Source organism: Aegilops tauschii, chromosome 2 (assembly GCF_002575655.3).
Source record: "Aegilops tauschii subsp. strangulata cultivar AL8/78 chromosome 2, Aet v6.0, whole genome shotgun sequence".
Taxonomy (NCBI): Eukaryota; Viridiplantae; Streptophyta; class Magnoliopsida; order Poales; family Poaceae; genus Aegilops; species Aegilops tauschii.
This window is the reverse complement of record NC_053036.3, coordinates 600,083,037-600,096,654: the sequence shown is the minus strand read 5'-3', so window position 1 is coordinate 600,096,654 and position 13,618 is coordinate 600,083,037.

The following is a 13,618-nucleotide window of genomic DNA, read 5'->3' as shown; positions in this document are numbered from 1 at the left end:
TGAGCAACATAACCCTGCCAAGTTAGGGCATGCACCTCGGGGGGGGGGGGAAATATGACTGGTCATCTGTCTCTGAATCCTCCTCTGAGGAGCTATCGGTAACCAGCAAGACACGCGCTTCGTTAGATAGCATTGTCTGCTCTGAAGACCTTGTTTCCACTCCAGATTTTTCCATGACCGTGCCGAATGGCTAATGCACAGGAAGAGTAATTGAATGTACTAAAATTGTTGACAAATTTAACACGTAATAAAAAATGATGGCATGATATAATTCACATATAAGATGACTGGCTAACCAGGGTGGCATTGCAAAATTCACATATATGATGCCTGGCTAGACAAGATGGCATTGCATGATTCACATATACGATAAAGAAACTAAACAGATGGCATTGACACAAAGCATGTCTAAACTAAGCAGATGACACCTTTAATGTATACAGTAAGCAATGCAAGGCACCATATGTATGATATTACCAACATCAGCATGCCAAGTTAGAGCGAAGACCTGATGGGGTAAATAGGAGTGGTCTTCTCCTTCTGAATCCCCCTCAGAACAGTTATCTTCCTCTTGATTACGATCCGAAATGGGTGGAGGGGGGCTGCCTTTGCGCCCACCATGGAACGACGTCTGCATGAAATTTTATTGCCACACAAGGCTCGTCTCTTTTGCTCTACATGATCAGTTCCATTGTGTACAATAACTGGCATGCATAGGAATAAAACATAGTGAGATTATGTAAGGAGTGCATGCACAAATCCAGAGTGATGGTAGCAAACTGTGGATAGACCCAAAACCAATGATAGCAGGCAGATAATAGCTTTAGTTAAAAAATACAGATAATGGCTCCTTTAATGTTTGTTTGCACCCAACATGAAACTCATAGTAGACACCGGAGATTAACTAGATAGTAGACAGATAGTACTGATTGCTGCCCCAATATGTACCCCACAACCATTTAAAAACTCAAGTTTCAGCATTAGTTTGGACCTGACTCGGAGTCTAATAGGTGAACACGACGATAATGGAGCATGTCATCATATTAAGCGACGCATAACGTAAGCAGACACGGAAGAGTGCGACCTCTCTTGCGGACCCGTGTAGTCCTCAAGGTCATCTGCTCAGTTGATGATGGTAATGCAGTTGTCGTGGCTGCCGGTGGTGGGGAAGAAGATCTGAGGCGGCGAAAGACAGTCTGGAGAGCGGATCCCTGCTGTGGTGAACCCTTCCGTCGTTGGAGCAGCTGAGCTGGGGTGGAACACAGCGCCGCAGGAGCAGGACAAACCACACAAGGTTTTCTTTGACACATATCTGTAACAGAAGTAATTGAGTAAGGGCTTGTTTGAATTTGAGGATTCTAACAATGCAGGGATAGGAAATAGACAGGAATAGGATAGGAATGCACATGCAAAACAGAGAATTTAAAAACACAGGATTTCTACCAATCTGGGTGTTTGATTCACAACAATTGGAAGATCACAGGATGCAAAAAAGCATGGTGAGATTAAGTCAAACCACAAGAAAATGTACGGTTATGATGCTATTATGCTACTATCTCTTAGTCTTGTGCTTGATGAATAGGAATATGAAAAGGAGGAGAAGTGGAAATTAGAATTCCTATGGTTTTTCTTTCAAGGATACACTAAAGGAACAAATCCTACAGTTTTCCTTTGCTCCATTCCTTTGCACCAAATTCATGAAAAGTAGTACCATAGGAAACTTTCCAATTCCGATGTTTTTCATTCACTTTTTCTTCCAAGCACTGGTGATTCTAGTAGGTAGGCTTAAGCAAGGAAAATCCTACACTAAAAAAATGTTTTTGTGCTACTTCTATTACTTTGGACCCAGGCCACTGCCATACTAGCTCAACTCCCAGGCCCATCGACAAATGCACAGCTCAAACGTGCAGAGATAAATAATGATGGCGTTCAAGAGAGTCCATCACGGATAGCTAAGTTGCCTGGTACCTCACTGCTTGTCATATAGTAGGATAAAATAATGGCATTTCCCGTTACTACGAGTGCTCAGTGGACAATATATATAACATGTAGAGTAAAAAAGAGATGCAACAAGTGTACAACCTCTTTGGCGAAGCCATGTCGATCTCAGCATGATTGGGCCGGCCGGTGAGGATGCTCCGGCTGACTTGGCTGTCGGAGGAGGGGAAGAAGATCTTAGGCGCCTGGAGATGGAGCCCGAGGTACTGCTCCGCTGTGATGGAGGGTTTCGTCGTTGGAGCAGCTCCGGTGAGTTGTACGACGCCGAGGCTGAAGCAGGACAAGAGAGACAACGAACAACGTTTACCTGGGTGGAATTCTAATAGCATCTCCAATACATGACGTAAAATACATAACCACAAAGTGCTAGATGTAAAATACATCAGCCGCTCAACTCTGAACTTAACTGTCGAAACTGAATTTAACTGTCGAAACTGAACTTAACTGTCGAAACTGAATTTTGCTGTCGAAACTGAATTTTGCTGTCGAAACTGAACGCACTAGCAAGGTGAGGCTACACGTCGGTCGAATGACTTTTTCATCTCTGGTCAGTCGATTTTGCAGCCGTTGGATACGAAATCAAGGGCCTGCGGTTCATCTTCTACCTCCACCCCCTGAGCCGCCAGCCACCACCGGCCAAACAGCAGCCCCCCGCCGCCCGCGGCCGGCGGTGCGCCGCCCCGCCCGCCCCGAAAACACTCCCCACCGCCGGTCCGCCGCCGCCCCGGACATCCCTCTAGGCCCCCCCGTGCCGAGCTTTTTCTCCGGCGATCCCCAGGCCACCGCCCCGCCAACGCCCCGCCACCGCCGGCGACCACCGCCCCCATCCTGAACACTAAGATAGATAGTGGGGTACCTCGCCGGCGAGCCCCCCTCCCCGCTGCGGCTGGTTCTTCCTTCACCCCGGCGAGCCCCCCCCCCCCACCCCCTGAAAATCGACTGACCCAAAAGTCGATTCAGTCGACTGAAGTGTAGCTAAATCAGAGCAGCATCGCAAGCAAGAGCAAGAGCGAGAGCAGCAGCGCGAGCAAGAGCAATAGCAAGAGCAGACCAGGCAGGGGACCGAGAGCAAGAGCAGAGCAGCAGCGCGAGCGAGAGCTAAAGCAGCAGCAGCTACTACTGATGTGGACGTCGCCGCCGAGGGAGTGACGCCGTGGAGGAAGTGGCCGGCGACGCCGCCATGGATGGAGTCGCGTCGTGTCAGCTCGGGACCGAGCGCCGGCAGCACCGTGAGATCGAATCAAGAAGAAAATGCGGCGATTAGTGTAAAACCTCTTTGGTGGCGCCGATTAGTCCGCAACTTCATCCGAGGAAACGGTGATGATGATGCTCTTCCGGTGGTGCAGGTGAAGACGGCGGTGTGGGAATGGAGGTGGCGCGAAAGACGAGGGGAACGTCGGGGCAGCTCCTTGGAGGTGGAGGACGGGGTGGCTGAACCGGCGGGATGATGAGATCGACGACGGATCCTCATCCGGTACGGTGGATGAGGGACGTCGAGGTGTTGCTGTGGACGACCTCGTCAGGGAAGAGGCTCCGGCTGGGTGGCGGACGGAGCAGGGTGTGGGGTTTCATCGCGGGTTTTCACGGCCTCGTTGTACGAATGGGTGGGCGGATGGGATGGCAGTGGGGAACCATGGCTTAGAGACGCGCTTGTCCGAAATGTGGGGTAAGTTACGAAAGTACCCCCACCGATTTGAGGCAGTTCTTTCGGTTCAGGGGTACCACGGGCATTTCGCGTGTCGGGATTTCACAGGAGGTGGGAGTTTTCGCGCGCGTTGTAATTTCGGAATAGGGCTAACAAGGCGCGGGTTGAAGAGGCGGGAGTTTCGCAGCACGATAGACAGAGACGCTAGCTTGAATTTTCGGCATAACAAGGCGCGGCTTGAAATTTCGGAAGAACAAGCTTAACGTGTACCCAAAAAAGACAATTTGCACCTCAACACGCACAACACACACATAAACACCATTTAGACTAGAATAAGGTACACGTGCATTGCACGCATGAGATTTGGCAACCAAATTATGAATAAATACCACATTATAGCATGCAAGCTTTGAGTCATATATGCATGATGTAGATGTTCGTTTAATTCTTATAGTTCATTTCATTCAAAATCATCTAGTTTTTATAAGAAAGCTAATCTATTTTAAGATTCATGGAATTGTGCGTCGTAAGACATAAAGTAAAAACAAATAATGGCAAATCATGTAGAAAAACATTTGGGCAATTCTGATTCGGAAGATTCTAGAACAAATAAGAAGTGCTTGTGTTTTGATATTTGTGCATTATGCTTAAGTTCAACCATGGAGTCTTCTAGATTATACATGTGGCGAAATCTGGTGGAATCCAGATGATATCCAATGGCCAGTAGTGCTCAAATTTGCCATCTTTGGACCATCGGATTCGCCTCATCCAACGACCATCTTTCAAAGTTAAAGTTACCCGCACACAATATAAAAAAATATAATATATATAGGGGTATATATATAGATATGTGATGCGAAAGCCTCTCGTGAAACCGACCAAGCTAGACTGCCCCGCCCTCTAGCCTTTTAAAAAATGTATACTTTTGTACAGCAGTAGTATCGATGGATTGCGCCATGGAGCAAAACTTGAAATTAAAAAAAGGTGGTACCTATAGAGAGCGCTCATCGCCAAATTATGCATATAGTACTATTAAAAAAGGCTAGTCACAATAATGGTGTCCAGCACAACCCACCCCTCAAATAAAACTAAGAGGGTGCTTGGATACGTTTTAGTCCCATGACTAAAAGTAGTGGGACTAAAACATGCTAGCCTCACCCATGCTTGGATCCAAATACTAAAAAGGCTAAAATCAAGTTAATGAGCATTTATTATCCTCCAAACACTCCAATCCAGAACTCGCCTGTGTTAAAGGAGAGGACTTAAATGAGTAGAGAGGGGACTAATACACATTTTAGTAGGGGTACCCCTGACTAAATAATTTTAGTCTCAAGACTAGTTTTAGCCCCTCTTTAGTCAGGGGTGCTTGGAACTTTAGCCTCTTAAAGAGACTATTTTTAGTCAGACTAAAATAAGTCCCTTGGATCCAAGCACCCTCTAAGCATCCTGGAATTCTTTGACAAAACTAAGCACCCTGAAATTCTTTGACAACTAAACTACTGGCTACTATGATGTTGGCCATATATATTGTACGTATATAATGTGAAGAAACGAGTGGTAGTACTATACCAACTAAAAGATGAAATGTAAGAAATACTAGTATGTACGTACTGAAGAGTTAAAGTAACGAGAAGAAACATAACATAGTTCCGTTGGGGGCTCAGCACAACACACCCCTCAAATTAAATTAAGCACACCTGAAATTAAACTTTGCAACTATTCTGGTAGACACTGCATTAGAACCACCATGAGCTACGACACTGCCACCTTACTCGGAGTCCTCGTCCACGTCCTCGACTTCGTCCTTGTCCCTCTTCCTCTTGGCCGATACTTCTTTGCTTGAACCGCACACTTGGCTGTTGCTCTTCATCCAACCCTTGTAGATATTGAAGCAAAGGTAGCCATCCATTGCAGCGTAGTGGATGTGGTCTATATGTAGTACATTCCGCTGCCATGCATGACGATGAAACGTGTATGGAGGTTTCTCCAGTTTACCGTACGAAGGATGAACCATGGCTCCTGCCAGGGTCAGCATTGAAGGCTGACGAGAGGACACCAGCCGATTCTTCTGGAGGTCGAAGGTGTTGCCTACAACGAGGCCTATCCGACGCAGGACTTCTTTGTCGTTACCAAAGTCTACAGTAACGAATTTGACTAGGTTGCTCTCGAGGAAGTCCTTAAAATCCTGGAACTCAACGTCGGCATGGCATATGTGGTAGACCAAGCATAAGTCATGCACGCAAACCTGGATCACGGCGGGCTTCTTCCTCTCTTCGTCCTTTAGATCCTTCTCTCGTCCCAGGACTGTGGTGTACTCAACATCTAGCCCAGCGACCCACTCATCATCTGAGTCTTCAAACATGCGTCTGAAGCGAGAAAGGCATCCTTTCACCGTCGCGGAAGAACGGGTGTAGATGACGTCGAACTCATCGCCGGTGATGGTTCTAACCTTGTACTCACCGCCGATCGTGGAGATTTGGGACACCATGGATTTGGGAGGAGGGTTAGGATTAGTGGAACTGCCGTAATGTGAATGGACGGGACGACTAGGTGCGAACCGCTGTAGTATTGAAGGACGTGCGGGGATGAGTAGGAGCGAACTGCCAGCGTGCAAACGGCAGGGTAGTGGCTTTCCATTCTCCCATGATACGGGCTTCCGAGAGCCCTTGGATCTGAGATCGAACGGTTGCATGGCGTGATTCTAGACCTATGGGTGAATATCCTATCCTGGAGGGTTATTCTGCAAATTTTCAGCAACTTAGCATGCGACCGTTTGATCTCAGATCCAAGGGCTGCCAGCAGCCCGTATCATGGTCGCGCCTACCACGACCGTCGTGTCGCTCGCGCGGTCACGCCCTTGGAGATTTAACACGGTGCGTTAGGCTATCTGATGTTGGCATGTCATACATAGTCATCACTTAGTCACTCATACTACAACAAGGTTGGCTATAAGGTTGGCTATAAGTGTAATTTTTTTTACTCCTCTCTATCTCTTTCTTCGTACTCCCTCCGTCCCATCATATAAGAACGTTTTTGACACTAGTGTAGTGCCAAAAACGTTCTTATATAATGGGACATAGGGAGTACTAGTATTTATTGCATTTTCCAAGGAGTGACCTCTTCCAATGAAATGGTGTTGCTAAGTTTGCTTCATTTAATTAGCTATAGACTCAAAATTGTCTTTTCACCTAGGTACACGCGCTTAGCACCGTTTCTTCCTTGGGTCACCAAACTAGTCTCTCTCTTCTTGATTAACTTGCCACATCAGAATTTATGTCTATGTGGCAAGCTTAAGCACTTGTAGGAGCAAGTAAAAGTAAGTACAATAGTGCGCTTTACATGGCATTTTTGCATATGTGGAGGAAAGAGAGGCAAGGAAAAAGTGGAGAAGTGGGCTCTCATGCAAGAGCCAGCCTCTACTACATGGTAGAGCATTGGGAGAGGCACCTGTATGGAGGTGGTCAGGAATCGGGAGACTCACACGGTCATAGCGCCGCAGTTAAAATGATAATGGCAAGTCAAATCACGGGGCCCCACCTGTCCAGCAGTAACTCGCTGTCAAATCACACAGCCCTACGTTTGCAGCAGCCTACTCCCTCGTCTTCTCGCGTCTCTGTCGAACCGACTAGGCGGAACTGCCCGCCTACCGCGCAGGAAAAGCCCCGCCCTCGACTTTTAAATAGTATACAGTATACTAATTTTGTATCCATGGATTGCGCCCGTGCCATGGAGCAAAGCGTCTAGAAAACGGCGGTACACATGTACGGAGTATACAGCACGCCCGTCGCATTCGCGTTGCACCCCAGACGGTCGGTCGGTCTGGCACGCTGCTCTCCGAATGGAACGCGCGTCATATTGCGTTTGCACACACATGTGGGACGGCAATTGAGAACCGACCATAGGCACACTCCCCGGCCCCGCAAGTCGGGTGACTTAATAGAAGAGGGAGACGAGCGATAGTACTAGAGAAGTGTTGTACTACGTTGGTGCCTGGACGATCCCTACAAGACACGGAAGATCAATTCGTCCATGCATGTGACCAGACTCCAGCAGACACGCCTGGATTGGCTATCGTCTACATATCGTGCAGGCTGTGTTGTACATGGCTGTAGTTGTGGTCTTGCAATAGAGAAGAGGGAGAGGCGAGACAGTGGTTTTGGAATGGAGATGATGGAGAGGAGAGGAGGTGGTTTTGCAATGGAGAAGATCAGAAGAGGGAGAGGCGAGACGGTGGTTTTGGAATGGAGATGATGGAGAGGAGAGGAGGTGGTTTTGCAATGGAGAAGATCAGAAGAGGGAGAGGCGAGACGGTGGTTTTGGAATGGAGATGATGGAGAGGAGAGGAGGTGGTTTTGCAATGGATAAGAGGGAGAGGAGCGTGCGGCAGCGGTTTAGGATTGGACGAGAGGGCCGGCGCGCTGTGACTGGATCAAAATCAAAATCAATTTACCCTTCAATTAAGAAAGCGACCCCACATTAACTAGTCTCCCTTTTATTCTGGGTCATAATTGACCATGATTTTCGCACATAAAATATATGTTATACGTTGCAAAAATAATATAATTTGAAAGTACATTCAGATACGAACCAAACGATACAATTTTTGGTGACATGCATTCACATTTTGCTTGTCAAATACAGTATGTGGTCAAACTTTGACCCAAAATACACAAAACAACAACAAAAATACTTCAAAGACCAGCGCCGCTCTTCCGCTCTTCTCCTCTTAAACCACCGCCGCTCCTTCCTGTTCCAATCTAAATGCAGCGCCACTCCTCTCCTCTTCCATTTCAAAACCACCGCCCCTCCTCTCCTGTTCCAGTCCAAAACCAGCGTCACTCCTCTCCCGTTCGAATCCAAAACCAGTGCTGCTCCTCTCCTCTTCCATTCAAAAACCACCACCGGCGAGTGAAGGTGCTGTGGAGAAGTAGATCGATGGAGGAGTACAACCGATACGTGAGGATCGCAGACGGCGACCCTGTGAAGCTAGCTAGGATGTTGGAGATACAGTCTTGGTTTGACAACAAGGACCAACTAGCGGTGACGGCGACATCCATGGCCAAATATCTGCAACAGTGCGAAAAGGCGGCGATACTCCCGGAGGGAGTCGCGCCGGAGTACATAGAGCTGCTCCTCTGGGCCATGGAGCAAACAGATTCACCGAATCCGATCGTGAGGGAGCGGTGGTGGGAGTATCGATCCCAGATAGAGCATCCACCAGAGATTGAAGGATCGAGCATCTACAGGGTGCCGTTTGTGAGGGTGTCCTGCCAGAGCGAGCCGGTGGAGTCTTCGTCGACCGAACCCAACTGCAAGAGGAGAAAAGCAGTTGGCCCGACGACGCTTCCCCGCCATCGTCTCCCTCGCCGTTCACATCGTCTCACGGGGCGGCTGTCTGCCGCCGAGGAATAGGAGGGGGCTGCCCCCCCAGCCCAATAGTCGGGCAGGTTGTGAATTGTCAGGAGGAGCTTAGGGTTGTCAGTATTTGCAGGTTGTGAATTGTGTTTTGTGTTGTGTATTTTGAGAGTACTTTCAGATATGAATGTCTTTTGAATTTCATATTTGCAGTATTGAGCATATGAAGTATTTTATGAATTCTAGAGATCTATTTTTAGCACTTATAAAAATGTAGTTTCAAAGGAGTATAAAAGTGCAGACAATGTGATTCTTAGAGAAGAAACTGCAAGTTTCAGTTTCAGATAAGAAACTGCAAGTACAGTTTCAGATAAGAAACTGCAACTTTCAGAGGCAGAGCATTATATTAACACAGCCTTTTCAAACAGGGTTAACTTCATGTTGGAAGTTCTATTCATGGTCGAAAATGGAACTACCAGCCAGTTAACATCATGCTGATCAACATTCATGCATAGCACATCTTCATATGATGCACAGTCAAAATGCCCACACAATGTCGAGTGTGCGAAACACAGAGAAAACGAGGGACGAAGTTTTGGCAAGTGTTGGACGTGGTTTTGGGCTGCCCCGTCTAGGCATGCTCCCTCCTCCCCGTGGCCGGCTCTGCTGTTGCACAGGCCTCACCGCCCCACCGTACTCCCATCGCTGGCCTAGCCATCCCTCTACTCACCCACACCTGCTATTATTCTCCGGCGATGGCAGACGAACCAGTAAACCCTCGTACAATCGTACTCCCCTCCGCGTGGGAAACAACTGCCGAGTCTTCCCTGCCTCCGTGTCGTTCCCTTCCTAGGCCTCGCCGTCGTCCACCGCCCTGGTGCTCTCGGCGCGGCCTGGTCAACGTGGTCAACGACCGACATGCATCTGAAGTGGACTGTACGTGGAGAGGCTGACAGCTGGGTCCATGGCCGCACGCAAGGAAATGCCTCCTTATTACGCGCAAAATAATGATTCCTCCACCTGACATCAGGGACCCACCGAAAGGGCCTCTGTATTTCGCGAAAAAACGTTACCGCCACTGACAGCTCGGACCCACCAGCTATATCTTCGCACGCAAGGAAGTGCCTCCTTATTACGCACAAAAAACTGAATACTCCCCCTGCTAGCTGGGACCCACCATGGTGGGAGGCTGACTTGTGGGCCTACTAAGTTGACTGGAACGGGGGCCTTTTTCAACTTTATTCAATATGAACGATTCTAGCTCCAGTGACCGTACAATGTCCATCCAACGGCCGTAGTGCTTCTTCAACCTCTGGTCTTCTTGCTCCAGCCGCCCAAAGCAGCGCTGGTCGTGCCGCATGCTCCTGCCTCCCGTGGCCGGCTGTGCTGCCGCAGAGGCCTCACCGCCCCCTACTATTCCCACCGCTGGCCAGGCCCTGCGGCGACGGCAGCCTCACACCGCAGCCGAACCAGTGAACCCTCGTACTCCTCTCCGCGCGGGCTTCCACTGTCGCGTCTTCCCCGGCTCCGCGTCGTCCCCTTCCTAGGCCTCGCCGTCGTCCACCGCCGTGGTGCTCTCCGCGCGGCGTGGTCAACATGGTCAAGGAACGACTTCCATCGGAAGAGTACTGTACGTGGAGAGGCTGGCATCTGGGTCCACGGCCACAGCCCAGTTTTTTTGTGATTTGCCAAGTAAGTCGCTTTGTCAGGCCTGTTGGGCTACAAATCTTTCAAGACCAGGAGAGCTTTCATTCGGCTGGCCGAGAAAATTGCCCATCAATAATGAGAAATGGGCTGTACATTTTTAAAACACATCAAGCCGAAAATTAGTTTCAAATATCTTTTTTTTTCATTTCGAGATTTTAAATTACATCAAATTTTATGCGTCGAGAATTTGTTGGATTTATATTGATATACATTTATTTTTAAAATCAGCTTGAATTTGAGTCGAAATTTCAGGATTAAAAACAGTTCGGACCGCACCGAAATATGCAAAATTTCGTATAATTTTTTAACCGTGGCCACAATATTGGCTGTAATGCTAACAAAAAGAATATGGGCTCCAAAAAAACCTTAATAATTAGCAAATGGGCTGTAAATTATTAGAAATAATGGCAGATGGGTTGTATGCTGTTTTCCACAGACTTGAGGCATTCCTAAAAAAAGGTTGATGCACAAGCAGTGACTGTTGGATGGCCATCCAACGGCCGTCGTGCTTCTTCAATCTCTGCTCTTCCTGCTCCAGCCGCTCAAACAAGCGCCGGCGGGACTGCCTGCTCCCTCCTCCCCGTGGCCGACTCTGCTGCCGCGCAGGCCTCACCGCCCCACCGTACTCCCATCACTGGCCTAGCCATCCCTCTACTCACCCACACCTGCTGTTATTCTCCGGCGATGGCAGACGAACCAGTAAACCCTCGTACAGTCATACTCCCCTCCGCGTGGGAAACAACTGCCGAGTCTTCCCTGCCTCCGTGTCGTTCCCTTCGTAGGCCTCGCCGTCGTCCACCGCCCTGGTGCTCTCGGCGCGGCCTGGTCAACATGGTCAACGACCGACATGCATCTGAAGTGGACTGTACGTGGAGAAGCCGACAGCTAGGTCCACGGCCGCACGCAAGGAAATGCCTCCTTATTACGCGCAAAATAATGATTCCTCCACCTGACATCAGGGACCCACCAAAAGGGCCTCTGTATTTTGCGAAAAAATGTTACCGCCGCTGACAGCTCAGACCCACCAGCTATATCTTCGCACGCAAAGAAGTGCCTCCTTATTACGCACAAAAAAATGAATACTCCCCCTGCTAGCTGGGACCCACCATGGTGGGAGGCTGACTTGTGGACCTACTAAGTTGCCTGGGACGGGTGCCTTTGTCAACTTTAGTCAATATGAATGATTCTAGCTCCAGTGACCGTACGATGTCCATCCAACGGCCGTAGTGCTTCTCCAACCTCTGGTCTTCTTGCTCCAGCTGCCCAAAGCAGCGCCAGTCATGCCGCATGCTCTTGCCTCCCGTGGCCGGCGGTGCTGCCGCGGAGGCCTCACCGCCCCTACTATTCCCACCGCTGGCCAGGACCTGCGGCGACGGCAGCCTCACACCGCGGCCGAAGCAGTGAACCCTCGTACTCCTCTCCGCGCGGGCTTCCACTGCCGCGTCTTCCCCGGCTCCCCGTCGTCCCCTTCCTAGGCCTCTCCATCGTCCACCGCCGTGGTGCTCTCCGCGCGGCGTGGTCAACGTGGTCAAGGAACGACTTTCATCGGAAGAGTACTGTACGTGGAGAGGCTGACAGCTGGGTCCATGGCCACAGCCCAGATTTTTTTGTGATTTGCCAAGTAAGTCGCTTTGTCAGGCCTGTTGGGCTACAAATCTTTCAAGACGAGGAGAGCTTTCATTCGGCTGGCCGAGAAAATGGCCCATCAGTAATGAGAAATGGGCTGTACATTTTAAAAACACATCAAACCGGCAATTAGTTTCAAATATCTTTTTTCATTTCGAGATTTTAAATTACATTAATTTTTATGCGTGGATAATTTGTTGGATTTTATATTGATATACATTTATTTGTAAAATCAGTTTGAATGTGATTCGAAATTTCGGGATTAAAAACAGTTCGGACCGCATCGAAATATGCAAAATTTCGTATAATTTTTTAACCGTGGCCACAATATGGGCTGTAATGCTAACAAAAAGAATATGGGCTCCAAAAAAACCTTAATAATTAGCAAATGGCTGTAAATTATTAGAAATAATGGCAGATGGGTTGTATGCTATTTTTCGCAGATTTGAGGCTTTCCTAAAAAAAGGTTGACGCACAAGAAGTGACTGTTGGATGGCCATCCAACGGCCGTCGTGCTTCTTCAATATCTGCTCTTCCTGCTCCGGCCGCTCAAACAAGCGCCGGCGAGACAGCCTGCTCCCTCCTCCCCGTGGCCGACTCTGCTGCCGCGCAGGCCTCACCGCCCCTTCGTACTCCCATCGCTGGCCTAGCCATCCCTCTACTCACCCACACCTGCTGTTATTCTCCGGCGACGCCAGAGGAACCGGTAAACCCTCGTACAGTCGTTCTCCCCTCCGCGTGGGAAACAACTGCCGAGTCTTCCCTGCCTCCGTGTCGTTCCCTTCGTAGGCCTCACCGTCGTCCACCGCCCTGGTGCTCTCAGCGCGGCCTGGTCAACGTGGTCAACGACCGACATGCATCTGAAGTGAACTGTACGTGGAGAGGCCGACAGCTGGGTCCACGGCCGCACGCAAGGAAATGCCTCCTTATTACGCGCAAAATAATGATTCCTCCACCTGACATCAGGGACCCACAGAAAGGGCCTCTGTATTTCGCGAAAAAAATGTTACCGCCGCTGACAGCTCGGACCCACCAGCTATATCTTCGCACGCAAGGAAGTGCCTCCTTATTACGCACAAAAAAATGAATACTCCCACTGCTAGCTGGGACCCACCATGGTGGGAGGCTGACTTGTGGGCCTACTAAGTTGCCTGGGATGGGGGCCTTTGTCAACTTTAGTCAATATGAACGATTCTAGCTCCAGTGACCGTACGATGTCCATCCAACGGCCGTAGTGCTTCTTCAACCTCTGGTCTTCTTGCTCCAGCCGCCCAAAGCAGCGCCGGT